Raw genomic sequence first — 27,946 nt, forward strand, 5'->3', positions numbered from 1 at the left:
TGTGCTACAGAGGTGAGGTCGAGTACAAATCCCACACACGGCAATTTAAGCAGGGACGGGACTGCCACCCGGGCATCCTCACCGCACCGTCCCTTGCTGCTGGGAGAGGACAGAGAGGCACGCACAGCGGAAGAACCAAGCTGCATGATTCAGCCCACATCTGTGGCAGCAATGCAATTATCTCTGGGACCTGCGCACTGATGGCTGATGGGAGCTACAGACATCAAAATCTTCTCACCCTCCCTGTCAGGAAGACGGGAACAAGTAGCTTCCTATGTGCCTGTTTCCTCACAAAATACAATATGTCAAATACTACTTCTTGGTGGTGGCAACTGATTTTTTTGTTTTGGTTTTGCTTTTTGAGACAGAGTCTCACTATTTAGCTCTGGGTGTCCTGGAACTCACTCTGTAGACCAGGCTGGCCTCGAACTCACAGAGATCCGATTGCCCCTGCCTCCTGAGTGCTGAGATTAAAGACGTGCGCCACCTTGAGTGACTGCAACTGGTTTTTAAAGTCGCTGGAATAGTGGTTCTTTTGTTCTTTCTGAAAAGTACGTGGCCACCCTTCCCTCTTCCTGCTCTGCTGCTCAATGGAGGGGAACAGTGACCGACATTTGCAAACTGCATTCCCAGAACCTCCTGTGGCAGCTTGTGTTAGTCTGGGCTGGGTCATCCAACAGTGTCGAATCAGAACTAAAGGGCAGAGGGAGGAAGGAAGCTGGGATGTTTCCATTTCTCCCTGTTGGCCCCAGACAATGATCTTGCCCTCAGCCATGTCCACCTGGCTCCTCAGTCAGGGCTCACACTTCCCCCAGGATACCTGGGCTCGGGGAATCTGGAATTCCTCATCCTCACTCAGCTTCTCCAGCCTGAGGATGGGAACTGCTTCCAGTTGCTGCTGATTTGGAATGGCCTCTCTTCATGCCTCAGACTTTGCATCATCTCCAGAAGCAATCTCCCAAATGACTACCCCAGAACAACTACCCCTTTTATTTTTACCAACTGGTGTAGACTTGGACTAAGCTGCAAATTCCCGGCTGACCCAGACACCAAGGGCAAGAAGGGCTCACATCTGTTCTGGTGATCAGAGGTGGCCACTTGGCAAGGCCTTGCTACACAGAGGGCCCTGAGCTTGTCAATTCCTAAGTGTGTTGGTAAATTGTTATTGTCAACTTTAATGAATTTTGAATCACCTAATAGAGTTGGTTAGCCACACTTCTGGGTATGTCTGTGGGGATGGTTCCAGAAAGGGTTAAGCTAGGAAGAATCCCAGCTCTGAATGTGGCTGATGTCATTCCCATGGGCTCCCCTTATCCTAGAGGAGTAACAAAAAAAGGAGGAGGAGGAAGAGACCGAGGTGATCAACATTCCTTGTTGTTGACTTCCTCATCTGCTGAAATACATATATACCACCCCCATGTGGTGGTTTGAAAGCAAATGGCCCCCAAAGAGAGTGGCACTAATGGAAGGTGTGGTCTTGTTAAAGCAGATTGGAGGAAGTGTGTCACATGGGGCTGGGCTTTGAGGTTTCCTTTGCTCAAGATAACACCCAGTGTCTCAGATCACTTCCTGTTGCCTTCTGATCAAGATGTAGCCAGTGCCATATCTGCCTGCACACTGCCATGCTCCCCACCATGATGACAATGGACTGAACCTCTGAAACCGTAAGCAATCCCAATTAATGCTTTCCTTTGTAAGAGTTGCCATGGTCGTGGTGTCTCTTCACAGCAATAACTAAGACAAACGCTTTGATATTTTGGGGCCTCATTGACTCTGAAAAGACTGTCCCCCCAGGGAAACCTAATTCTCAGAGAAAATTAATAAACACCATTTGGACACTTGTCATGTACACCACGACCAATTCTTTAGCAAGCTCTACTGCTGCAGGCCATTCATTAGCTGTCTGCCTTGAGTACTCCAGGGCCAGTACCTCTGACCGGGACTCCACTGGCATATGGAGCCTGCTGAATTATTCACAACAGCCATTCCCAAGCCTGCCTCGCCTCACCTGTCGCCTCCCCTGGAAACTGCAATCCAGGGTCCTATGCATGCTTTGCCCTCACTTCCTAACCTGCTCTGGTGCTTCCCCATGTGGCCCTGGGTAGCAAGACACACCACCCAGGGCTCTGTGAGAGTGAAGTCCTTCCTTCAGACCTGTCACCTCCTTGTTGTCATATCTAACCATACCTGATTAACGCCAGTCCCATGGACCCTCAACATAACGGGGACACCCGCACAAGGCCGGGATTATATACAATGTTCAATTAGAGGATCAGAAAGCTTGAACCCAGAAGAATGTTTGCCACAATTACCCTTAATTATATCCTTGATCAAACCCTTTCTGACAATGTGAAAACAACCTAAGAAGTCAGTAGGGAATCCCAGTGCTTTTAAATGTTAAGACTAACTGGAATCGGGTCTAGAGAGGGATCTCTGCAGTTAAGAACACTTGCTGCTCTTGCAGAGGACCCGGGTTCAATTCCTACCACCCACATGATGGCTCATAACTATCTATAACCCCAGTTCTAGGGGATCTTACAGGCACACTCATGGCACATACATGCATACTGGCAAAAAACCATTCATACACATTCATAAAGAAAACAATCTTTCAAACAATAGGCCTGACTGAATTACTATTTGTCACTTTCACTGGGCATGGTGATATGTGCCCTTAATCCTAGTACTTGGAGAGTCAGAGGTAGACAAATCTCTGTAAGTTTGAAGCCAGCCTCGTCCACAAAGTGAGTTCTAGGCTAGCAAGTGCTACAGAGTGAAACTGTACAACAACAGACAGACAAACAAAAAGGCACTACTGCCTCTACGTGGTGTCTCACCCCTTAACACACCCAGACTACTATCCAGTTCGGGCCACCCAATCACTCACCCCACTGAGTTCTTGCTGTGCCCCAGGGGCCACAACGGCCAGATCCTAAAACTCCTCCGTTCCTCTCCGGGGACGATTGTATCTGCACACTTAAGAAAAGAAAATTAAAAAAAAAAAAAAACACCGAGCCAAAGATGGCACAAAATTAGTTCCTTCAACAGACAAATTTGCTCCTGAAAAACTCTGCCAACCTGCTAATGAGTCGTCTTGAACCTTGCACAGTGTTACCTCTAATTTTACAGCCTGCTAGGATTTGAGTTCTGTGGACAGCCTCAAATTTGGTTTGGAATTATAGGCTGAGTAGCTGCTCACTCCTATTATTGTACTGTCAATCCTGCATTAACACATTATAGTATGGTACACTGAATGCACCTGTTCCTTATAGCGAGGGGAGCCATTGTCATTTGTTGAATCATTTTGTCTTATATGATTGTTAAGCAATTATTTCATCTTGGGCGGCTGAAGCTCTGATGACTGTATTCTATTTATGGAGGGCCTGCGAGAAGCGGGAGGGGATCTCCACCATTGGTTCCAGTGATCGCAAATATTTATGTTGAGGTGAAAAGGGGCTTCCTGTGCCCTGGACACACGTCCTTGAGTTGCAGAAGGGAGCCAGAGGAGAGTATGGGGGAGATATAGCAGGACCCGAGGGCTGAAGAGTCTGCAAGTTTGGAGGCAACTGAAGGGCCACTTAGATGTCACCCTCTGTCATCAGCAGCATTTCTGCTGGTCCCTGTACAGAGAGGGACCACATATGGGTTTCAAGCATTCGGCCTCTTTAAAAATGAATGTTAAATATACGTGGTTCTGGTAGCCAGTTAGGCACAGTTGTGAAGGTTGAACTGTTCGCTGAGATTCCTAGCCCAAGTCAGTGGGATAGACTCTCCTAATTAGTACGACAAGGCAGACTAGAAAGTTGCTAAAGCTACCTGGCAGGGCTTGGAGTCCGCTGTCACCGCCTCCGTGACAGTATAGCCTTCTCTGCTGAGTCTATTATACTGTCAGAACGTGTAGTCTCCTTTCTGGGTGGGATGGCGGGATGTACCGGCTATTAGGCAGGAGCCTGTGCATGTCACAAGTAAGAGTGCAGGAGAATGTTGATCGGAGAGGAGCCTGTGGGCAAGACTTGCTTAGCTCATGCCTGTTTGGATGTGGGGAGGGAATCCCTACCAAAGGCCAGCGCTCCCCCTCAGCTTGAACTCCCCCAAACCCAAGGTGCTTTCCTTTCTCCTTTAAAGGCCTTTCTCACTTGTCCCCAGCCTTCCCGTGACAGGGCTTGATTCTGTTCTTTCTCTATATTCTCCCAAACAGCTCCTGCTCACTCTTTCTGCACCTTCCAGTGCGAACTTTTGCCTCCATGGTCTTCAGCCTTTCCTAGCCTCTGTGCCCTGCCTGAAAAATCTTCCTTTCCCTCGGTTCTTTCAAGTCCCTCCCACCTCTGCCAGCTCACCTCTTCCAGAAAGTGCCATCTTTTCGTGTCTTCATCTCAAATCACAGCGGCATTCATTGTTTAATAATTGCCCAACTGCCTCCAACACAGAGCCCCCCCCCCCCTGCACCAAACACATACACACAGAACATGCACCTGTTGGAAGCAGCAACGGAGTAATATCTCTTCACACACAGTGTTCCACTCAGAGGTGAGTGGAGTCACCATCGTACTGAAAATGGGTCCCCTCTGGCCCTGGGATGTGCATGGCATCCTTGTTTGACTCTGGCTAATAAGGAGAACTTTTATTTGTTGAGTGCTGAGAACTTTATGTGAGTTATGCCGCTCAGTCTTTCCAGCAAGTCTCTATACTCATTCGTTTTCTGTTGCTTTAACAAGACCGGGTGATGTACGGTGCGTAATGTATAAATGAAGGAGGTTTATATAGCTCCATGTGGAGACTAAAAGTCCAAGTTCAGGGGTGCCATCTGTGACCTCTAGTGAGGGCCACCTTAGCTTCTTTAGAACATGGTGGATGGTAGGAGTGGGTGGGACAAGATCACATGATGAACACGAACCTGAGCCGTTTCCGGGGCCAGGCTTGTTCTTTTTAAAACTACTTGCTGTCATGGGAACAAGAACCACCTTACTCTTGTCAGAGGGTAGAGCCTCAAATGACGGAGTGGCGTTTCATTAGACCCCACCTCTTTAAAGTTCTCTTAGCTCCCAACACATTCACACGAACCATCTTCAAGCCCTGGCAACTTATCAGGCATTGACCCACTCTAGTGGGCCATCAAAGCATCTGCCCCTCACCCAGCAGCAACAAAAATGATGACAGACATAAAAGACAGGGTGACCTATCTCGGTGAAACCCTGGACTAGACACACTATGCAGAGAGCTGGGACTCTGAAGCAGGGGCAGAAACAACCCGAGGCTAGCTGTGAGCATCGGTCCATTTTCTGTTGCTGTAATAAAATACCCAAGACTAGATACAAAGAACAGAGGGTTTGGGGATCACTATTTAAAGTCTGGGGTACCCAATGGCATGCCACAGGAATTTGGAAAAGGCCTTCAGGCTTCATCACAACACGGAGTAGGGTACCACATGGTACGACGGATTTGGCGTTCCATCTCAAGCATATCTTCCTTTTCATGTAAAACCACTAATGCCACCACAGTGAACCCATCCTTGTGACCTTATCCAGCCCTAACTACCTCCCAAACTCTTTTAATGTACACATTTGGAAGTTGAATGTCCAACATGCAAACACATCTGTACGTACGCATTCGTGCATGGGTGCTAGTACGTGTGCAGGTGTGTGGAGGCCAGCAGATAGTCTCGACTGTTCCTCGGGGGCCCTCCTAGTCTTTTCCTACTAATATAGATATGCTTCAGTATGTCTGTGAGCGAGATGGGGTGAGGGTGCATGTATCATAGTGTGCATGTGGAAATCAGAGGACAAGTCTGTTCTCTCCTTCCACGGTGTGATTTTCAGGAACCGAACCCAAGACCACTAGGCATGACAGCAAGTGCTTTGACCCACTGAGCCATCTCACCAGCCAGGTTTGTTTTTAATATCAGTTCTAGAGATCAAACTCCTCCCACTTACAAGGCCAGTACTTTATTAACTCAGCTGTCTCTCACTACTCCCCCCTAACATGTGAACTTTGCAGACATGTTCAAATAACAGTACTTCTCTCATTTTCTCCAGGAAGGCCACCAGGCTTGTAACCCTCTGTTCCTGCTCCTCTTCAAACAACTCTGTGGGGCGTTACCAACGCAATGACAAGAACTTCCCATAACACATCTGCTTGCCTTCCCCAGCTGGGTCAGTTACAGCTGGCAGATGGCCCAGCTCATTTGTCAGCCACCCTCAGTGTCCCCATTGTGCCTTGCCCCCTGCCAGGCACCTCTTAAACCTCAAAGAGACCTTGATTGGATTTGGATTCAGAAGATCTAAGTTTGATCTCTTGGGGTCAAAATCTATATGGCTATAAAAATGAGGATAACGCTCCCACCACACGGGGCCATTGGAATCAGGGCTCAAGGGTCAGAGTGTCCTTAGGGGGCTATCTAAAGCCACGGAGGTCTCCTCAAAGTCCAGAGCCACCATGGCTGAGCTGAGGACTGGGAAGGAGGCAGACTCTGGGAGGCACATCTCAGCCTCCGTCGGGAAAAGATGCTACCTGGGTCTCCATTTTGCTCGAAGACCAAGGGAAGCTTGGAGTTTAGGGAGATAGTAAGTGGGGAGGAATACTAAAGGCAAGAGAAGTCTAAGGAAGTCGTCAAAGCGCAGCCAGATGAACGGAACCCTGAAAAGAGGGAGGCAAAAAGTAATGCCGTAAATTACAGCTTAAAAGCCTCGCTCTGGGCAAATTGCTTTTTAACAAGTAGACAAGCTCTATCAATAGCATCTACCGTATGTTTTTATAAAGTGCAGAAATATGTTTTTAAAAGGCCAGTAAATAAAGTTCCTATCGATTTGAACTCAAGTGTAATCTGTTTTTCTGTCTGCCACCAGCACGGGTAATAAAGCAGAATCATGTAATACGGTATTTCAGCTAATGTGACTATACATCACTGCAGGGACGCCCTGCGCTGTGGCGATCTATCATTTTCTATTGGTATTGCTTAGCTGCAGAATTTATAAACTTGCTCCAAATTGATGCAATGTTCAATTTTCTTTTCCAATTTATTTTTTGGTTGAGCCAAGCAATATTGAAGTCTCTGAGCAAGGCGTTGAGTACCACCAGATGTTACCTGTAAGACACAGCACTCCTTGGAAGGAGTGGGGAGCGTCCCAGCTAGACCTCACCACTCTCAGCAGGCAGAGAGGGCCAAGGACCTGAAAGCAGATGACTATAGAAAAGGGGTACATCGTGCCCTGAGGGTGCTGGGTCTGGAGGCAAAGGCGGTCTCCCCAAGGAGATACACTCTTGAAGCAGAGTGAGGCAGAGGCTATCTCCTTCCTGGGCTACAATAGTCACATGACTGATGGGTATGGGGAGAGAGTCCTGGAATGAGAGACCTCTAGACTCCGTGTCCTTAAGTCTAGCCCCTCACTTCATGGAAGTTGTCTTAGTTAGGGTTTCTATTGCTGAGATGAAACACCATGATTGAAAGCAACTTGGGGAGGAAAGGGTTTGTTTGGCTTACACTTCCAGATCACTGATCATCACTGGAGAAAGTCATGACAGGAACTCAAACAGGACAGGAACCCGGAGGCAGGAGCTGATGCAGAGGCCATGGAGGGGTGCTGCTTCCTTACTGACTTGCTTCCCTTGGGTTGCTCAGACTGCTTTCTTATAGAACCCAGGACCATCAGCCCAGGGATGGCACCTCCCACCACAGGCTGGGCCCTCCCCCATCAATCACTAATTAGGAAAATGCCTTACAGGTGGATCTTTTGGAGCAATTTTCCCCATTGAGGTTCCCTCCCTTTACACAACTCTAGTTTGTGTGTCGAGCTGACATAAGACTAGTCAGCACAGGAGTTTAGAGGCTCGGGGGGCCAGCGAGGCTGGGGCTTCCTCGTCTCCAGACTATAGAGATTGTAGCTTGCTGGTAAAGTGGACAGTGACCTCTCAGGTCCCCAGATTTCTTACTGAAGCAGAAAGAGCCTAGCAACCTCGGGCAGGCCAGTTTAGGTGGCTTTGGTCCTGGTGGGGTTTTCTGGAGGCCCGAGCTCCAGCCTCCTGCTTATTCCATCACACATGGTGAGGGCGCTTAGTTTCCTGCAGAAAGTTTCTGCTCTCAAGAGCTAGAACGTGGTTTGAGTCTTCTGCAAACAAGCATTAGAGACCAGAAGAGGGGTTTGGGCAACAGAGCTGCCCATGTTAGGGGTGTGTGCGCTTATTTATTTGGGTGGGTTTCAGGACCTGCTGGCTCCAGCCAAGGTGAGTGTCAGAGGCAAGACTTACCTTGCTCCCTAAGAGCATGGAAACCTAGAGCAAACCTGAGAGCCAGTGATTTTAAGACAGGATTTCAAACTATGCCTGAGAGTGAACCTGGGAGAGGATCGACCAGCGAGAGAAATCTAGCATTTCCAGCTGAAGTGCAGAGAAGGGAACCCAGGAGACTGACGGTTGCCCTGAGTTGGGGAGACAGAGTGGGAAGTCCAAGGACATCAAGGCACCCAGAATGCACAGGGTAGAAAGAGAATTCCAGAATTAGCAGAAGGCCCTCCAAACTTTTGTTTTGTTTTGCTTAGTGGGGGTGGGGGCAGGGCAGGGTCCCACTTTATAGCTCTTGGCTGGCCTGGAGCTCACTATATAGACCAGACTCGCTCTGAGCTCACAGAGATTCACCTGCCTCTGCCTCGTCCATGCTGAGATTAAAGGTGTGTACCACCAATCCCAGCTCTCCCAACTCTTCAGCAAAGAGCTGACCGGCACATGGGGTCCTAATCTGAATCCAGAGAAAGTGCTCCCTTCCCCCAAAAGCAAAGAGAACAATGTTGAGGACCCAGAATAGCTGGCATTTGTTGTGGTCTGGATGTGAAACGTCCCCCATAGGCTCCTGTGTGTGAAGACTTGGTAGCCAGCTGGTGGTGCTGTGCTGGGAGGTCATAGAGTCCTGAGGAGGTTGAACTTGAAGGAAGGAAGTGAGTCACCGGGGGCAGACCTGGAGGTCTGGTGGCTTGTCCCCACTTCCTGTCCTGTCTTGACTTCCGGACTGTCAGCCTGACACAATGTGAGCAGCCACTGCCTGCTCTTGTCACCACCCCTCCCGTGCCGTGTTGGGCTGTCGCCCTTCACAAACTGTGAGCCAAAAACAACCCCTGCCCACTTTCGGTAGCTTCTTGTTAGGTGTTCGGCGACTGCGTTGGGAAAAGCAGCTAAAGTCGTGTTCCCACCGGACCCGGTGAAGGACCTCCTAACTCATGGGCAGAGGGCCACAAGAGCAGCAGAGGGGCCAAAACAGTTCTAGAAAAAAAAAAAATGGTGTTTTCGCTTCCCAAGGCGTACTATCGAACCCCAGAAAGAATTGAAATATTTTAATGAACCCAGCAACATGCTAGAACAAAGCCGAGACATGTTTACAAGATTACAGTTACACTTCACACCTAACGAAGGAAAGACTCACAAGGTCTGGCACCTACGTTTTTTTAACTAGGCATGCAAAGATGCAGGAAACTACAAACTATAACAAGGACAAAACTCAATCAATGGGAAAGGATCCGGAAATGGTTCCGGTCATCAAAATGGTACACACCAGCACATTAAAAGTTCTTATAACCATATCCCCTATATTCAAGGAAGTCTAAGACTGCTTAAGCATCCCCCAGAGAGATGGAGAGCATCTTCTAAAGAGGCTCCCGTAGAATTTTAAGGGATGTGTTACAATGCCTATGATGAAACATGAAATGAATGGGAAGTGACAGAAGGCGAGCTATACAGGAGAGACACGGCAATAGCAATCATCGGTAAGAAGTGGGACCTCTCCAAGTAACTGGGTATGCCAGTAACTGATTCCCTGAAGAAAGAGGCAGAGAAAAAAAAAATCTTAGAAGAAACAACAGTCAAGATTCCGGATGTGGTAAAAGCGACAAGCTCAACTGGGGAGCTGGCTCAGCTGGCGAAGTTCTTACCAGGCAAGCACAGGGACCCAGGTTGGACCATGTAAAACCAGCACCCATGTAGTGCCATCAGATTTGCTAGGGAGGTAGAGACAGGTAGATATCCCCAGGGTGGGCCGGCTGGCCAGCCAGCCAAGGCTAATTGGCAAGCTGGATGCCCCAGTGAGACAAGGTGGGTGGCATCTGAGGAATGATGCCTAAGGCTGTCCTTTGGCCTCCCCACACACAGGTGCACACGTGTACATGGACGAAACAAGGTAATTTTTTTTATTGGATCTTGCGGACCAATGTAGATTCTACACCCAAAGAATTAGCTGTATTGTGTGGGTGTGAACCTATGTGCCTAGTGGGTTTTTGACAGTGACTGAGCTTAATACATCCTATACTACATGAAGCCAAAGTGACAGGAACTCCTTGGTGTCAACTACAGGGACCAATCTAAATACTTAGAGAGCTACAGGAATGTTGGAGGAGGTGTGGTTTACATGTGTGGTCACCCCTCATCCCTCTCCAACTCTGTCCCCTGAGGACATTTCCTTGACAGGCACACACAGATGCCTTGATGAGGGGAAGGTCGGCTTTCTTTTTCCCCTTGGTTGCCTCAGAGGCCCTTGGTTTTCAGCAGTTTGATCATGATATATGGGTGATTAAAAAGAAACAATCTGGATTCAAGTTCTCTGAGCGTCATGGCTCTGTTGTTTGTTGTCTTCTGGTACTTAGGGGAAGTTGTTGGGCATCACCTCTCCAGACATTTCTTCTGACCTATGCTCTATCTTTTTATCTTAATGGAGTCTTATGTGTATGTTCGGCCATTTCATGTTGCCTCGCGCTGCACGGATGTTCTGGCCTGTCCGCCACGCTTCTTTTGGGTTGTTTGCATTGTGTCTTGTTCTGACTTCAAGTTCATTGGTTCTTTCATCTCTGGTGTCCAGTTAGCTAGTGAGCTCATCTTCAGTGTCTATTTCAGTAAGCTGGCTGATGTTCCAGCCTTGACTCAGGCTCTGCTGTTGGTCACAAAGGATGAGACCTGTCCCTCAGTATAGCCTAAGTGGCACAAGCTGTACTTCCGTGGGGCTGATTCCTTTGTGCTAGCCCGCCTGCCCGAGCTCCTGGTTACTGCCTCCGAGTGCTTCCTCCCTGGGGCAGGTCCGGTGTGTGACAGACATCTCCTGTAAAGTTGCTGGTACCAGAATTTGGGATGTGCTCCTAGAATATCACTTCCTGATGTAGTGTGTTAGCACATGGGGTGATATGGGAGCCCAGAGGAGGTCGGGAGGCTAATCTGGAGAATGGACAGAGAACAGAGTTCAGAAACCCATTGTGGTAGCATTAGTGTGGGATTATGAAGGCTGGACCTGGGGCAATGGACGGATTGGAGCTAACAACCATTGATAATCAGTCGTTGTCAACTTTTGACCCTGCTGGCCCCTCACTTCCAATGAGTGGCTTCTTTAACTGACAGTTGCAGTTATGGGTGAGAACATTATGTGGGGGTCCACCCTGCTCACTGAGGCTAAGCAGAGTCTTCTCTGATCTCCCCTCATCATGCTTCCATTTTGTCTCTATGGGCCTTTGGGGGGTGGAGCCAGGGACACCCCTACCTTTCTTCTGTTGGTGGAGCTTTCTGTGAGAGTGGATATTTCATTTCTCAGTTCTCTTGACACCCTGTCCTTGGTCTGACTCTCTCGTTGTGCAAGAGGAGGCCAAGCAGCTACTCGGACTTGGCCATTGACAGGCTCATCGGGAGAGAGGGGAAAGTAACAGCATGTGAGACAGACACGACGCCTGGAATTTCACCATCCATGTCTCCTCCCTTTAGCTTGAGATTTCTCAGCTCACATTGAGAAATGATGGCTTCTTCGCTCTCACAGACCCACATATAAAATGAAATGTGGAATATACAAGATATAACATATACAGTATGTTAGGTACTTCTGTATTGCTGTGACCAAAATACCCGCGAGAAACAACGTGAAGAAGGAACTTATCTTGTCTCATGGTTTCTGGGGTGTCCGTCCGCCGTGGGAGGGAAGGCATGGGGGAACACGCTGCCAGGGCCTCCCTCTCTGCTTCCTGTTTTGCTGTGGTGTGAGCAGCTTCCACCACAAGCTCTCTCTACCAGGAACCAGGCAATGTGTTCCTCCATGCCTAACCCAGTGACATATTTTCAACAGCTAGGTTCCACAGCCTCCCCAGACAGTGCCACCAGCTAGGGACCAGTGTTCGAGATTCAAATCACAACATATAACACATTTGAATATGCATGTGTGCGATATATTTAGATATTATCTATTTCTTTTTTTTAATTTTTATTTTGCAATACAATTCAGTTCTACATATCAGCCACAGATTCCCTTGTTCTCCCCCCTCCCGCCCCTATCTATTTCTTAATCAAATAAATAAAGTGGATGACATTGTTGTCCCTTATTACCTAATGGTATGGTTTCAGGACTACCCATGTAGATTCCAAAATGTTCATCTCTTACATGTAAATGATATCCTATATAATGTACTCTTATATAAAAAGATGTTTAAAAACCTACACAGTCTTCCCAGACCCTTTAACGCATGTCTAGAGCTAATACTGGAAAAGTAATCATTCTATCCCATTTCTTAGGGACTGGTCACAAGGGGAAAGTCTGTACAAGTTCAACACAGAGGCAATTATATATTTTTGCAATTGTGAATATTTTTCATCAGCAGTGACATGGACGTGGGAGAGCTGGCGCTGCCCCTCACTGGCCATAACACAATGGCATAGACCGTGGAAAGGGCTCAGGGGAGCTGGCCCACCCCTCTTTGGAGGCCTGGTAGAGATCTAGGCTAATCAACTCAGCTACCATGCAGGCCTAGATCCAGGGCCTTGAATTGGCCCACCCCAACAGCTACCCCACATATGAACCGCTGGAGCTGATGTAGGGACCGGTACTGTGGGGTCATAGTCACAGGATCTCCATGACTCAGGGCAGCAGCAGGATGCCTGAGAGGAGTTCCAGTGAGGGTCCAGTACTGATGGCGTAGCAGAAGCCAGAGGCCTTGAACCAGACCAAGAACTCATTGCAATGAACATTTGCAAGGAGAGCTGTTTGGGCAGAAGGGTCTACTGCGTGACACACTGCAGCTTCCAGTGCCACTGTGTCGAACAAATATGTGATGGAGCGGCGGGAAGATGGAGGAGCAGATGCTGTAAGTAGGGAGGAGGAGCTGGAGACATGGCAGCCGTGAGCAGGGCAAGAGAGGGCTTCAGTCGATAGAGGAGCAGGCCCTGTCACCCAGAGGGTGTTTTTTGTTTTTGTTATTGTTTTGTTTTATGTTGTTGTTGTTTATTTTCTTTGGGGAAAGATTTGAGTGGGGGGAGGGTTACAGGCAGGTAGGTAGACATGGATGGGCTAGGAGATGAGTGGGATTAGGGTGCATGATGTGAAAATTCCCAAAGAATCAATTAAAAAAAATGACAAGAAAAAAAAGGAATATTTCTCAGGGTCTGAAGAGATGGCTCGGTGGTTAAGAGCACTTGTTGGGTTCCCAGCACCAGCATGGGCACTTACTATCTGTATCTCCAGTTGCAGGGGATCTGATGCCCTCTTCTGCCCACCTCAGGTAACACACATGCATGTGGTATACATATAAACACTCAGGCAAAATGCTCATACACATGAAATAAATTTTTTAGTTAAAAATATTTTTTTCATCTATAACTAGTTGAATTTAAGGATGGAGAACCTATAGACGTGAAGGGCAACTGTTTATCTACGTATTGCTTTTCTACCTCTGTATGTGCGTATATACATGCATGTGACTCAAATTCCCAAATATACTATGTATCTTTTGTTTGTTTCATTGTTTGGTTGGTTGGTGTTTTGGAGATGGAGGTCTCACTGTGTAGCTCTGGCTGTCCTTGGAACGCAATATGTAGACCAGGCTGGCCTCGAACTCATAGAGATATGCCTGCCTCTGCTTTCTAAGCCTCAGCCTTCCAAGCACTGGGATTAAAGGTGTATGCCACCATGCCTAGCATAGACTAAGTCTTAATCTTGCCACTGATATGTGAGAACGATTCAAGAAGAATACGGAAAAAAACACTTAAAATTGAGCAAAAATCTATTTATTTTTCTGCTAATTGAGAAAATACATCTTTCCTCCTCTTCCTCCTCTTTCTCTTCCTCTTCCTCCTCCTCTTCCTCTTCCTCCTCACTTCCTTCTCCTCCTCCCACTCTCCCCTCTCCTCTCTTTCTTCCTTCTCTTGTTCTTCCTTAAACTAAGACTACTTAGCCTCTTATTATGCAAAGTCCCTTGGGATGGAGAATACTTTAAGTTTCCATCAGTCACTACCCTGTGATGTGATGTGGCGTGTTTCGGAAGAGTCATATGAGGACATCTGTGGTGGGGTGTGGTGGAGACAGGGATGCTGTTGTATCCATAGGGAAAGGGCTGTGGAAAGGACACGGCCTGTGGAGGCCGTGGAGAAGAATGGTTTCGTGATTTCCCCAATGCTTGTCACCGCCTTCCGACTCTCAATAGTTAGCTCTCCGCTCTTAGTGTGCAGACATATACCATCAAATGGTTTGCATTCTTATTCAAAACTTGGAACAATCCTGCAAGATGAGTAGTGCGGCTCCTGTTCCACTGTTGAGAAACTGCTCTCGGGAGTTTCAAATCTGTTTCTTTCTCCAGCCCATCTGACTCTTTTGAACATCAAACTCAGAAGATTTAAAAACAATCTTCTCCAACCGCCTGGTGTCTGATAGCACCCCAAATTCACCATGCCCAGAGCAGAACTCTGGAGTTCCCCTGCCTGTCTTTCGAAGCTACTGCCCTTTTTAATCATTCCCTTATGTGGTAGACTAAATGCTGTTCCCTGAATTCACAGTTCCCATCCCCCAGTGTGATGGCATTTAGAGATGAGGCCTCTGGGAGGTGCTTAGGTCACGAGGGTGGGGTGGGGTGGGGTGTTGTGGGGGGGGATGAGGGGGGGACTCTCTTGATGATGTTAGTGCCCTGATGAGAATAGACAGCAGAGCTCAATCCCTTTCACCGCCACCACGTTAGCACGGAGTGAGTTCTAACGCAACTTGAGAACAAGAAAGCGGCCTTGACAAGACGAACAATCTGCCAGCACCTGGATTTGGAGTTTGAACCTCCAGAACCGTGAGGACATATGTTTACTATTTGAGCCTTGGATCCATGAAATTTTCTTACGGCAAAGCGAAAGGTTTTCCCACTCCATCTCAGAAGATGGTGACAATCTTCCCAGTCACCAACAGCTCAATCTAATGTGCAGCCTTTAGACCTCAGTGCTCTGTGCTCTAGTCCCGCCTGTGCTGAAGATAAACACAGCGGCTTCTCCTGGGGGGTGGCGCTCTTCTCGGTCTTGTCCCACATGGACGGACTGTTGGGTGTACAGTAGTTCCTCCTTCCCTGCTTTCTTTTTTATCTGCAATTAGTAAGCCTGGCTCAGGAATTCTGGGGTATCTGAGCTACCCCTTGTAGAGGAAATGCCTGGTTGAAACCTAGACCCTTCAGACACACTGGTCCACACCTGGAGTCTGAGGACTAGAGGGGCTGAGGCAAGAAGATGGAGAGTTCAAGGCCATAAAGGGTGAGGAGACAGAAGGACACATGCAATATGACAGTGAAGGGGTGGATAGTGGGGATTAAAGGTTTAAGTGAAAGTGGAGTGATAGGAGTGAAAAATATGTGAAAAAAACCAACCTTGTAAACTAACATATATATATATATTTAATATATTTAATATATTTAACATATATATAAAAGAGCAGTTTGAACTCTGGTACCTTGAATGAGGGGAACAGTGTTTGCCCTAGAAGACACAGATTTATTAAATGAAAATCTCAATGCCAAGCATAAGATACCTCTCTCCAATTTACTGAGCAGGAAGGCCCCAGAGCCTTTCATCCCAAACAACACAGACTATTGTCACTGTTATTTTTTAAATGAAAAATTATGTGTATGCATGTATGTCTCTGTGTATGCATGCCACATATGTGTGGGCGCCTGTGGAGGCCAAAGGAGGACATCAAATCCCCCGGAGCTGGAGTTATAGGTGGCTGTGAGCTGCCTAGTGTGGGTGCTAGGAAATGAACTTGGTCCTAGAAGAGTAGCCAGAGCTTTTAACCACCGAACCATCTTTCCAGCTCCCGCCACGGCTCTTGATTACCTATCATATATTGGTAAAACCCCGCTGCTAAAGAAACAGCACGCTTTGGTTATCGCCCATAGGGAAATCAAGCTGGAACTAACCGAAAACTTCCTCCCTGCTGGCCATTCTTCACAGTGCCAGAAGGCGCTATCCAGGCTGCCAGGGGAGAAAAGACATCAGTGGTCTTCCCCAGTGCTGGGCCACTGGGCCCTAAATGCTACGGCACTGCCAAGCAATCACTGGTGTAATAACGGCATGGAGGTTACAGGGTAACCAACCACTTTGTGACTTGATCTGAGTTCTGCTCCCTAGAAGAGAATTCATACTGGTATTATATACCTGACCAAAAGCCCAGGGTTTGGGAGGTCACAGGCCCTTGGGGTCGGGGGAAGGGGAGCTTCCTGCTGTTGTTTTGATGAGTGGATATGTTACCAAACTGCCTTTTTAAATTTCTGTGTTTATACCCATAGCTTAGTCTTGGCCAGAGCAGCCTCTCTCTGCAGTGAGCAGCAATGCAAAAACTGATAGCTAGTGAAAGTGCTGAGGATAGGTGACTGCCCAGTGCTTGTCCCTAAATGGGACATCTGTCCCTGTAGGGGGCATGTTGTGCTCTCACAGATAAGCACTAGGAGAACCAGGAATGTCAAACACACAGGGTTGCCTCTTCAAAGGAAGACATGTTTGACCTGTTTTCTGCCCACAAGTCTGGGAGCAGATGTGTTTAATAGCCTGGTGACCTTTGTGCTCTCTGTGAGGCCAAGCCATGCCAGATCCTTCCTCCAGACCATCAATCTATACTACCTTCCCCCAGACCCTTACCTTGAGTCTCCCCCCTCAGTTAATCTATAGAACCTGTCTTTATGGAAGATGTCACTTGTACTTTACAGAGTTTTGATGTTGTCATGTCTTAAGCTTTGGTACACGGGATTGAGTTCGTTATCATCAGGGAACTTTTTTTTTTTTTCCAAATTACGCTGTGTTTAAATATGCCTAAAATAAACTCTTCGAGGTCAGACTTTTGAAGTTTGAACCAACACCAGAGTCTTGTTGAACCAAACTGCCTTCTTGCCTCTGGTGGATCATTCCTCTGCTGGCTGTGGTTTTACAGAGACATCCTCCATGTGAGCATGCACACACGCATGTGCATATATCATCCCCTACATGGCTTAGGGAAAACAGGTCAAGAGAAAGCAAACCAAGTGTAAGAGCCAGAAAACAGGGAAGAGTGCTGTGGAATTTGTCCTCTTGGAGCTGGAGAGACGGCTCAGTGGTTAAGAGCACGTCCTGCTCTTGTGGAGCAGTTCATTTCCTAGCAACCAGGCCAGGCAGCTCACAACTGCCCCAAACTGCAGTTCCAGGGAACGCAACACCTGTTCCTGGCCTCCTCAGACACCTGCATGCATGTCCACGTCCCCACACACAGACACACATTTACACACAATTTCAATTTTTTTAAAATCTTTCTCAAACAATGAAAAGGAATGCTGTCTGCTGAGTATGACATGGCCATTGTACATACGGCGCAGCCATTGTCCTCATGAACTCGCTCCAACTATGGGCACCTGTGGAAGGTCTGCCTTAGGTTAAGCCAGCCAACATTATTAGTCAGCATTCCAGCAGGCAGCATTAACTAGATTCAACGGGTTACAAAATAAAATAAAGGTCATGAGGGGGGAAGGGGAATAGTGGGTCTCTGGGAGTGTGGGAGGGGGCAGTTGAGGGTGGGTATGTATGATCAAGATAAATCTCATATATGCATGTAATTGTCAAAGAATAAATAAAAGATAATCTTAAAAAAAAGTCTTAAGGCCACCCTCGGCTACAGGACAAAGGGCAGGGTAGGTCTACAGTGTCTCCTCACTGTCTGGAAAGGAGATTTTGAGGAAGAAAGTAAGGGACCAGCCTCATCAAGAAAAACAGACCGGACAGGAAACTGAGCCCCAGCCTCCCTTGCTGGTCCCCTCTATGAATGTTTCATAGACGTGTGTCATGGTTAATTAAAACCATTGACCTCCATAGGCATACAGCATAGTGGGTGGCCAATACAGAGCCTCTGGAGCCGTGGTTCTCAATCTTTCCAATGCGGCGACCTTTTAATACAGTTCCTCATGTTGTAGTGACCCCCAATTATAACATGATTTTCATTGCTACTTCACAACTGTAATTTTGTTGCTATTATTAATCATAATGTAAATATCTGATATGTGACCCCTGTGACAGGGTCATTCGACCACCCAGAGGGGTTGTGACCCACAGGTTGAGAACCACCACTCTAGAGACACATCGCTGGACTCTGGAGGCCAGCCCTGAGGCTTAACAGCCGTGGCTCAGGGCAAGCCGCATCCTGGTTCTCCATATGGAAAGTGGGGATCACAGTAGGACTTGACTGGAGAGTAAATGATGGTTGTGCAAAGGACTTGCGGGGCTAGAGAGATGGTTCAGTGGGTGAGAATTCTTCCTGTGCGAGCATGAGGAAGAAACCATCTACCTACCACCCCACAAAAGCCACGCACAGCCATGTATGCAACCGTAACCCCAGCACTGTGTGGAGTGGAGACAGGAGGATCACTGGACCTTGTTGTCCAGCCAACCTTGGTCCAGGTTCAATGAGAGACACTGTCTCAAAGGAATAAAGTGGAGATTGATAGAGCAGAGCATGCACACACACACACACACACACACACACACACACACACACACACACACGAGAACCTTGGGCAGTACCTGACGTGCCGTCATTTCCAATCATGCCCTGTTCTCTGACCGTGGACCTGCTCAAACAAGCCTACAGGTAGAGCTGGGCGCACAGGCTGATGGGGGGCCTCAGCCTCATCACTCTTGCCCTGCTCTAGTTATATGCCATATCCTCTCTGGGTAGCCGTGGAAGGTTAAGGGGTGTGCTCACTGTCTGAGGCCTTCCTGTCCAGGGAAAACTTGCTCACGTAAGGTAGTTGGGCTTTCAAAATAACTAATCCTGAAAATTCCAAGCTTGACCAGGAACTTTCTTCAGGGGGTGTGGGGTAAAGCGTCCACTTGGTACCCAGGGAAGCTCTCGGGCGGGCCTGTCTTTCTTTGCTGATGCTGGGCTCCCGACCCCTGGGGCTCACCTCGTGTGTCCATACGATCTCTGCTGAGCTGTGCGTCTTGGGTGTGGCACCTTTTGTCCCCTCAAAAGCAGCTTTGAGTCCAAGCTGCGGTTTGCCTGGTCACGGCGGGGCTGGATGGCTAAAAGTTGTCGGGCACCTCACTTGCTGGGTGAAGTTAGAAAGAACTTAAAACGTTGGTGATGGGCTGGTGAGATGGCTCAGGGGGTAAAGGGGCTTGCTGCCAGGCCTGGTGACCTGAGTTAGATCCCTGAAACCCACAAAGTAGAAGGAGAGAACTGACTCCCCCAAGTTGTCCTCTGACCTCCATAAGAACCCTGTGGTACATCCCCCAAATAAATAGGTATAATATAATTTTTTTGAGTTGAAGAAAATCATAGAATTGCACATCAGTGGTGGTTAGGAATATTTTTTTTTTTTTTTTGCCTTTGAGACAGGGTCTCACTGTGTAACTCTGGCCAGCCTGCAACTCTCTACACAGAGCAAGCTGGTCTTGAACTCACAGAGACCCACTTGTCTCTGCCTCTCCAGTGCTGGGACTAAAGGCATGTGCCACTGTACTGAGCCCGACACAAGGAGTCAAGATCCTGGATGGTCAACTTCACCCGTGGCCATCACGTAGATGATAACAGAAGCATGGCTCAGAAGAAAAAACGGGAGAGCAGCAGGCTGGTAGTGGGGGTCTGCGGCCACCCGCCAGTGTGCCCTCTGGCAAGAGCCTGTGCTTCTGCAGGCTTTGGCTTGAGAACAGAAGACCGTGACGGGCTGGTGCAAAGCCCGTGAAAGGGTAAAGGGGCTGAAAGGAGCCAGCCTTCTCGGTGGAAGACGGGAGGAGAACACAGCCCCGGAGGGAGGCCACCCATGGCACTAAGCATCGCTGAGTATCCGAAACCCTGGGGGAGTACAAGATGGCATTTAGTGGAACACCTGCTGTGGAAGAGACTCCAGGCCCCTGAGTGTATTCCCTGTGGGTGGGTGTGTTTGAGCATGCACACACAGGGCCAGAGGAAAACACAGGTTGTCATTCCATAGATGCCAACTTTGGGTTTTGTTTTGAGACAGGATATCTCATTGGCGTGGACCTCACCAAGTAGGCTAGGCTAGGCTGGCCAGTGAGCCTCCGGGATTCGCCTGCCTCCACCCAGGGCTGGGGTCAAAAGCACAGCCACTATGCTCAGCTTCCCCCTGACCACCACCACCATATAGGTTCTAGGGACTGCACTCGGGTTTTTCTGCCACTTTACCCACTAAGCTACCTCTTCGGCCCCTTTATCCACCTCTACAGATGAGGCCAAAAGACACGGAGAGGTGCGTTTGCTAGCTAAATACAGAGCCAGGGGCTGAACTCAGTCTTGCCGGGCTTTGTGTGCAAGGACAGAGCTGAGATTGCTCGCCATGTGGCCTTCTTGGTCCTTCCCGACAAGGAAAGATCACGCAAGTGCATCTTTCCTGTTGGGGACTTGTAGGCTAAAATGCGGGCCCTAGACTCACATCCGCATTCTGGGCCTATTTACTCTTAGTTTAGACATAATTCTGACATTCTCTGCTATTAGGTTTCCCATCCTGTCAAGAATTAGAGGGACCATAAGGACACTAATCATTTTTTGACAGCAGCAAGAAGTGACAGATGACAGGAGAGAAATAAATTTTAAAATAATTTTAGCAATCTTGGGTGGTTTCAGGGAAAAGCAAGGAACCTCACAAGTTTCCTTGATCCTTGGGATACCACGGAGCGGTCTGAGAAGGCTCCCACATTCCTCGTAAGTGTGGGTCACAATCTATATTTGCCAGACAGGTCAGGCTCCAAGAAAACAAATCTCCACCCTGAGAGAGGTAGCTGGACCTCTTCCAAGGCCTCAGATCTTCTTTCCCCTTTCTGAGACGCCATCCTAGTGGTGGGGTCCTATGCTTGTCCTCCGCATCCCAGCAATCAAGAGTTAGGAACATGGTTAGTGGAGATAGGGAGTCCGTAAAAGGGAGGCAAACGTGTAAGAGATAGAAAGCCAGATGATCCTATGCAAAGTAGCCCCTGCGTTATCATTTCTGTGATAATGAGCGCGGCTGGGACTCCGCTGTATGCGATCTCGTCAGACTCTGGTGTTCTGTTATAGCAACAGAAATAAGACTAAAATACCCCAGCCATCACGCACTGAGGACAGGTCATTAGAACTCTGGTGGCGGCCTCAGTCATGTAGGACAGCGTAGACAGCAGATAGGAGGTGTTAAAAATGACACTGGCGGGCTGGAGAGATGGCTCAATGGTTAAGAGCACTGACTGCTCTTCCCGAGGTCCTGAGTTCAATTCCCAGCAACTATATGGTGGCTCACAACCACCAATAATGAGATCTAGTGCCCTCTTCTGGCCTGCAGGGACACATGCAGGCAGAACACTGTATACATAATAAATAAATCTTTTTCTTTCTTTTTTTTTTTTTCTTTTTTTTTTTTTTTTTTTTTGGTTTTTCGAGACAGGGTTTCTCTGTGTATCTTTGCGCCTTTCCTGGAACTCACTTGGTAGCCCAGGCCGGCCTCGAACTCACAGAGATCCGCCTGGCTCTGCCTCCCGAGTGCTGGGATTAAAGGCGTGCGCCACCACCGCCCGGTCATAATAAATAAATCTTTAAAAAAAAAAGTAAAAAAAAAAAAATGACACTGGCTACATAAAGACAGGCTGGACCAGGAGAGGACTTGTTCCTCCTCAAGCCCCTACACTAAGGAGGAACACAACCAACTCCCTCCTAGAGCACAGGCCTTTCTAAGGAGGTGGGAGGAGTGTCAGCCAACCTCATAACTAACCCTGCCCCGGGCTAGATTGGCACCCAGCAGGGTCCCAGCCCTATTCATCGTTATAGAAATGATAAGACGAGGACTATTTCAGAAAAGAGGTTTCCTTGGCCCACAGTGCTAGAGGCCGAAAGTCCAAGACCGGGTGGCTTCACGTCTGTGCCCCCTGATGAGGGTTCCCATGGTGGGTCACAACACAACTGAAGAGAGAGAAGGGGAGGAGACACGGAGAAAAGAGAAACTGGTGAGACAGGAAGTCAGAGAAAGAGCAGGGGCCGGACCTGCCCTTGGATAACAACTCACTTCAGTAAGAACTCACTTTATAAGAACCTTTGTCCCTTCCAAAAGGAATTCCCCCCGAGGACCTAGCCACCTCCCAACAGGTCACACACTTCCAAACAGTTCCAGTCACTATGCTCCAACTACACAGGGCATCAAACCTCCAGCCTCGAATCTTCAGGGGCCACACCCCATCAGACCATAGCAATGGGTGACTTTTCTTCAGGTTGAGAACAATAAAAGGGAGGAATAAAGAAGAGAACAATATGAAACTAGACAACCTGGGGCTAAGTAGCCATTGTTCACCGTTTGCACAATCATTTACACAATCGATGACTAGGGATCAGGGCCCCACACAGACGGGTTCAATCCTAGACCCGGGGATTTGGTCGTGAAACTGTCCCTCAGGCACTCTCTCTCCATCCTTGAATCTGCCTGTGCTCCCGAAAGGGTGGATGTGGCCTTAGCCGGGCAGAAGCAAACCCACAGAACCCTACCCGAATATGAGCCGGCAGCTCCAAGAAACGAAAGGATCAGCTGAGAGAGGACACCGCGGTGTGACAGCGGTTTACAGGGCTGACACAGACACCTTTGGCCAAAGTCAAATCGAGTTCTTCAGACCCAGCCGAAGACGACGGAGTCGTATGTGAACTATTTTAGAAATAGGACAGGAATGATGAAAGTAAGAAAGTTGGGTCCATAAATGAACAAGACGCCACTCAGAAGACGACCTTTGAACGGCTCCTTCCATCCTACCTGTGGTCTTACCACATTGTCCTTCAAGGTAACGACTAAAATTCAAATGTATCTCTTGACTCCACGCCTGTGTCACTTCAAAGCAGATAACACCAGGTTCCCGGCTCTCCTTTGGTTGTTTCCTGAGGTGGATAGAGTGACTATTCCCCTTGTTGTAGTGACCAACCATAAAATTATTTGCGTTACTACTTCATAACTTCATAATATGTGACCCCTGTGACAGGGTCAGTCAACCCCCCCAAGGGGGTCAAGACCCACAGGTTGAGAACCACTGCTCTAGACACACATTGCTGGACTTTGAAGGCCAGCCCTGAAGCTGATTCAGGGCAAGCCACATCCTGGTTCTCCGTATGGAAAGTGGGAATAATAGTAGGACTTGGTGGGAGACTAAATGATGACTGTGTTTGGTTGCTGAGACCCCTGGGGGCTCGAGGGCAAGCCTGTGTTTGTATACACTGTAGGTAGGGCACAGGTAGACATTGGACCCTCCGCCTTTCTCATAACACCACACACTTTATGAACAGGCTGGTGGGATTGAAAAGAGGGCCATGGCCTTTCAGGATTTGGGTTTTATGTCTCTCTGAGGGTGCCTGATGCTCCCAATATTTTATGTGGGAAAAATCAGCTGTGGTGCCAGAAACATTAACAGCAGGATTTATTTACCTGCTGTGTAGAACATGGGGATGAGGCTGTGTTTAAACACATAAATTTGAGGCAGGGGCAGAAAGAACTAAACAGCCAGTGTTCTGATCCAAGTCTGGGCTTCATCACCCCCCAGCTGTGTGGCCTTGGACAAGTTGATTAACTTCTCTAGACCTCAGTTTCTACATCTGTGAAACAGGGATAATCATGACTCTGAAAAGTAGATGGATTAATATTTCCAGGGTGCTTGGAGCCCTGTCTGGCACATGTCTGTGCGTGCTAAATAAAACAAAATAACCAGGCACAGACGGCAGATAAAAGGCGAGGCATTCCCAAGCAGTATCTCTGAGCCTTAAATGTATGAGTTCTCTTTCATCCCCAACTCCTCACCCCAGAGGCAGCAGTTCCTGCACGGGTCTGTTGAGGAGGGAGTGTAATGAAGGGTTAAACCATGGAGTGCACAGAAAAACAAGTTCCATCTGGTCCCTGGGACAAAGCGACAGCCTGCAAAGCCCCAGCCCGGGCTCCTGCTCAAAGGACACATTGCTTTTTAAAATTCCAACTTGTGGCTGCCTCAATCCGTTCTCCACACCCAAGAGCTCCCAACAGGATCTGCAAATGGCAGTGGCAAGCCATTCCGTGGCCTGAGAATAGTCGGAGCAAAGTGCCTTTGCAGCTCAACCGGGATTGCCTGGTACCCAGCCTCCACCTTGGGCTTTGCTTCAAGGTGGGCACTATCTTCTGTGGCAGAGGAGGAAGGCAAGATGGAGCATATGGGCAAGACCAGGCTTAAGTTAGCAGGACTTTTGTTTACATACTGAACTCTGCAAATGGTTGCTTTGTGTTCGTTGTGCCATTGTGCAAATAACATCACTTGTCACCTACCCCATGTGGTGACCGGAAGCTCATCTTTGGGTGCCAGGCTAGGAGAGGTACAAGAACCATCAAATGCTCCTCAGAGGCTTAGAAGAATCCAGATCAGAGGAGCAGGATCGGTCCCTTGAGGCAGCTCTCACCCCGGCGTCTACTGTGGGAGCAAGGGCCCTCCCCATTTGGGAGAAGAAAGGAAACCAGAATGAAACCAGCCCCCCCCCCTGTTTCCAACTCCCCCACCCCCAGGCACGTGTCAGCCTGGAGAAAGCTGAATCCTGTGCCTGCTCTAAGCCTGCAGAGCAGGAAAGTAATTCACAAAAAGTTGGGCGATTCAAAGTTACGGTTTCCACAGCAACCAACACTCAGACCATTTGGGTAGCCGAAATCTTTTCTCTTAGCATTCACTTTTTTTCCCCTCCCCAAATAGCATTTTTTCTTTATTATTAAAATAATACTTGCTCATTGGAGAACATATGGAAATTACAGAGAAGTGTACAGAGGAAAATAAAATTCATCCTGAATCCCACCATTCAAAATGATCCAGTGTCAACATTTTGATGTATTCTCCATTTGTCTAGTTTTTTTTTTTTTTTTTAATTTGCAGTCATAAAAAAATTGGGGCTAGAGTGAAATTACTGTTTTATCATTTGGTTTTCTTTCACTTAAAATATATTGTGAGACTTTTCAATAGCCTTAAATATTCTTTGAGAATGTGATTTTTTTTAATGTCTTGCTGGTATTTTTTTCATATGGATAGAGTACATTCAGTCTAGCCTGCCTATTATTGAACGTTTAGATGGCTTTCATTTTTCCCCCTCCTATTTTAAATAACACTACAATGAACATTCTTTACATAAATGTCCATCTGTGGCTGATTAAGTCATCTGATTAGAATAAATTCCTAGAACTAAAATTACTGTCCATACAGATGAACACGCTAATAATTTGGGTACGCTTTACCAAATCGCCTTCCCAAGAAGTTGCAGCAATTTGTACTTTTGCCTGTAATACACTCTCCCCTTTAAGATAAGGATACAAACTGCCATCTGGCTGGTTTTGCAGTAAGTCTATACCATTTTAAAATTATGTTTTAATGTGGGGCTGAGGATGCAGCTCGGGTAGTGGGGTGCTCGCCTGGCATGTTAGAAGCTCTGGATTCAGTCCCAAGTACTGCACAAAAACCAGATGTGGTGAGGCATGTCTGTAATCCCAGCACTTGGGAAACAGAAGGATTGAAAGTTCAAGGTCATCTTCAACTACAGATTGAGTCTGAGGCCAGCCTGGCCTACAAGATTCCCTGTCTCAAAAAAAAATGCATTTTTTAAAAACTTATATATTCAACCTCCCATATTTTTAATGAACCTTCTTTTTTTTTCTAGAATCATCTGGCAGCATCCTTTACATCTTTTCCTATGGAGTATTCATCTCTCTGATACTGATTCACAAAAGCGCTTATGTGTAAAGATAATAAATGTTTGTGTTAGACTCATATCTCCGCAAGACACTTTTTGAAGTGCAGAAGTTTTTAAATCTTGTCACATCTGTCCTTGCCTTGACTGGCAATCTTCTGATCCCCCTCTTCAGGCATGCCACCACTCTGACACACTGAGGTAACCTAAATGCTGCTTTTCTAGTCATTCTGTGTTGGGTTTGGTTTATATCAACTGTTCCAAGCCATCTTGGGTTCAGGCAGGTAGGCTCTGAAGCAGGAACCTGGTCAGTTGGCTCAGAGAACACTGCCCGGCACATGTAAGACCTGATCCACCTGCTCCTGCCTGTCTGATCTTGGCCTTGCAGATGCCCTCTCTTGGGGACCCTGGAATGCCGCTCATGATTGGGGGAGAAAAGAGCCATTCTGTGATCACATACCAAGCGAGGTACACTTCACATGGCCTTTCCTTTTTATCTCTCAGCCAGGGAGTGGGAAGGGTATAGAGAAGGGAACTAGGGTGGGCAAGGTCCTGGGCTCAATCTCCAGCAAAGGAGAAAGAAAACAGAGAGAAGGGGAGAGAGGGGGAGGGGTGAGGGAGAGAGGGAGGAGGAAGAAGAAGCAAGGGAAGGAGGAAGAAAGAAGGAAGGAAAAGAAAGAAAAACCTTGATTTTCACTCCCCTGCCACATTGGCTCAGCCTTGCTCTGGCTCTCAGGTTGTAAATTTGCACTAATCACCTGGACAGCTGAGATTATCCATCACTCTGTTACCTCCATCACCACCACCACACCACACCACCACCACCACTACCACCACCACCACCACACCACCACCACCATCATCATCATCATCGTCATCATCATCATCATCATCTAGACCATGTCAGTGCAGACACCAACAGACTTTGCATGCAGGAGCTCTTGAAATCTTTACTGAGCAGTGAGACCCGGAAGTTGTGAGGATTTTGTCACCCAGGAAGTTTCGGAAGGCTGCTCCACTGCTACACCATGCCACACAATGAACACTTCAAATTATACTGTAAATGCTGTGGCTGTCCTTTGCATTACCATAAGAAAAAGAGAAAGTCAGAAGGCCCATGAACATTCAAAGAAGGAGAAAAAGAAGAAAAAAAAAAGATTGGCCTGCAGGCTAAGCTCTACCATAAACAGCACCATGTTGAGAAAATACACATGAAAAAGACGATTCAGATGCACGAAAAGAGAGACACCAAATGAACAGAATGATGATGAGAAGACTCCCCAGGGAGCAGTACCTGCTGGACAGAGAGCAACAGGCCAGAGCAAGAGCACTTTCCAAACCGATGAAGCAGAGACGAAAAGAGGAGGTGGGGGGTGGGAAGTCCTGCTACACAAAGCCCACGCCCAAGGAGAAACAGAAGTATTGAAAGTTGTTCGAACAGGAAAAGGAGGGAAGAAGGAGTGGAAGAGGACGATTACTAAAGTCTGCCTTACTGGTGACGGTTTTATGAGAAAATCACCTAGGTGAGAAAGTTCATTAGGCCAGTGGGCCTGCGTTTCAAAAAGGCCCATGTCGTACATCCTGAGCTGAAAGCTACCTTTTGCCTTCCAGTACTTGGTGTGAAAAAGAATCCATCACCCCCATTTTATACAGCTCTGGGTGTGATCGCCACAGGTACAGTTACTGATGTGAATGTGAGCACGTTGGGCCTCGTGACATAAAGAGGCGCAGTCAGTTGGGGGAAAGCCCAAGTTACCAACCATCCCGAAAGTGGTGGGTGCATAAATGTGGTCTTGTTGGTCTGACAGGGATTTCATACAAGTCACTCCAAACCATTATGGAAGACTACAAACTGCTAGGGAAAAAACACCTTTGCTATGATCTTTCTGAATACTTCCAAGCAGCCTTACCAGTGTACAGTAAAGAAAAAAACCGGGCAGTGGTGGTGCACGCCTTTAATCCCAGCACTCGGGAGGGAGAGGCGGGCGGATCTCTGTGAGTTCAAGGCCAGCCTGGTCTACAAAGTGAGTTCCAGGAAAG

At 47.8% G+C, this 27,946-nt stretch overlaps 1 protein-coding gene and 1 pseudogene across 2 annotated transcripts in view; one reads left to right on the forward strand and one right to left on the reverse strand.

The window, feature by feature from the left end:
* Pebp4 (phosphatidylethanolamine binding protein 4) overlaps positions 1 to 27,946 on the reverse strand; it is a 245,232-nt gene that overhangs the window by 168,451 nt on the left and 48,835 nt on the right. The window lies entirely within an intron of this gene.
* Positions 26,935 to 27,711, forward strand: LOC131919256 (ribosome biogenesis protein NSA2 homolog; annotated as a pseudogene).

This window comes from Peromyscus eremicus, chromosome 9, assembly GCF_949786415.1.
Source record: "Peromyscus eremicus chromosome 9, PerEre_H2_v1, whole genome shotgun sequence".
Classification (NCBI taxonomy): domain Eukaryota; kingdom Metazoa; phylum Chordata; class Mammalia; order Rodentia; family Cricetidae; genus Peromyscus; species Peromyscus eremicus.